Consider the following 1,926-nt stretch of genomic DNA (forward strand, 5'->3'; position numbering starts at 1 on the left):
TTTTCTAACCCTAACCGATTTAACCAATGTTAAATTATTAAAACAAAAAGGAAAACCAAATTTGGATAAATTGGAAAACTAACATGATAAAATGAAAATTTGAAGAAAAGAAGAGGGCGGAGTCACAGTGCCTGAAGAAGGCCCATGAAGGGCCGAAACGTCGCAGCGGGCACCCTAGTAAAGGCTTATTATGGGATGGCACACGAAGGATGTGTATTACCTAAGTCCACGGAATGATCGAGTGAAAAGCAGGGTAAAACTGACCTCAGTGCTGGAAAAGAGGGTAAAAAAATGGGGTTTGTGATTTTATAAATGTAGCTTAGTAATAAATAAAAAACTGAATTTATTTTATTACTGATTATACAAAGGCTAAACTCACCTATCCCCTAACCTCAACCCCTTACCCTAATCTCCACACCTAACCCTAACCCTAATCCCCTCATTAAAGCCCTAACCCCACCCCTAACCACACCCAAATTAAAAAATAGCAATTAATTCATATGGGTTTAAAATTCCAACAAAGGACAACTAAGTTCATGACATGGAGTTAAAAAATTTAAAACAATTAAAAGGACAAACAAAATCATAACAGGTGGTTAAAAAAGTTAAAAACAATCAGGACACATTGGGCACAGGATATTTAAAATTTATTGAAAAAACACAAATAGTCACATTGGGGAGAAGGTATTTCAAATTACTTAAATTAAAGCAAAGAACTGTGGTTTAAAATAAACAAAAAGATAGTCACAAAGGAGGAGGGACTAATTGAAATTATTGAAAATAAAAGCAAAGCGCTACAGCGAAAAACGAATCAAAGAAATAAACCCAAGAAATAAAGCCAAAATAAAAGGGGAAGATGTGTAAATAAGGCCAAGAGCTACTGCACAATTTCAAATTAAGTTAAAAAATCTCAATACCTAAGTTTGACGATTGGAAACAAATAAAACCAAAAGTTACTGCATAATTTAAAAATACATTTAAAAACCATTAAACCAAAGTTTGACAGATTGGATAAAGAAAATTTTAAAGCCCAAAAAACAGTGCTAAATTATTAAAACAAAAGGGAAAACCAAATTCAGATAAATTGGAAAACTAAAATGATTGAACGAAAATTTGAAGAATAAAGGGGGCGGAGTCACGGTGTATAAAAGGGAGGACAAGGACAGGAGCAGCTCATTTCACCAGCGTAGTTTGAGGGAGCAACAGCTCACACGTGTGTGATGCATTCCCGCTGCTGCTTAGAGAAATTTTCCACCAAGCGCTTGTCACTGCTGTGAAATGTTGAAAATAGCAACAGCTCATAATGAAAAGAAATGACTTTACCTGGAATTTTGTGTCTGAATACACAGTGCAATAGGAAACTTACTCTCTGAATGACTTACTAAGTACTGTTTTATCTACATGGAATGCTTAACATATTTAATTCTTAACAACGTCATACTAATTTATTCAAATGAAGTTTTAAACATGTGCAAAACAAACAAAATACTTTTGCAAATTTCAAGATGGCAATTTTTAGGTGGGTTACACTAACATTAGCTAAATTTAGTTAACGCAAGTTTTCAGAGCTCTCTTTTTAACTGGAAAATGCATAAGTAAATATCAAACGAAGAAATAAAAAGCTGAACAAGTTTGGCGGAAAGATAGCTAAATGCCATTTCAATTTAGCAAGTTGTCTGGTTTTAGCTAATTAATGCTTGAAAATACAAAAAAGTCTCACATTACAACCCATTTTCTATTAACCACTATGATAAACAGAGTGTATCTTCATGCCTAAATCTTTTTTTTCTAAATCATTTCTCATTTAGTTACTATGGTTTGCCTTTGTAGTTAATAATACATTCTTAAAATTGTGTATGTTAGCATTGTAGTCGTGAGCATGTTAGCATGTAAGTTAGCATGTAGCTCAAAGGAACCTTCACAATG

The sequence above is a fragment of the Acanthochromis polyacanthus genome, chromosome 11 (genome assembly GCF_021347895.1).
Source record: "Acanthochromis polyacanthus isolate Apoly-LR-REF ecotype Palm Island chromosome 11, KAUST_Apoly_ChrSc, whole genome shotgun sequence".
In the NCBI taxonomy this organism is placed as follows: Eukaryota; Metazoa; Chordata; class Actinopteri; family Pomacentridae; genus Acanthochromis; species Acanthochromis polyacanthus.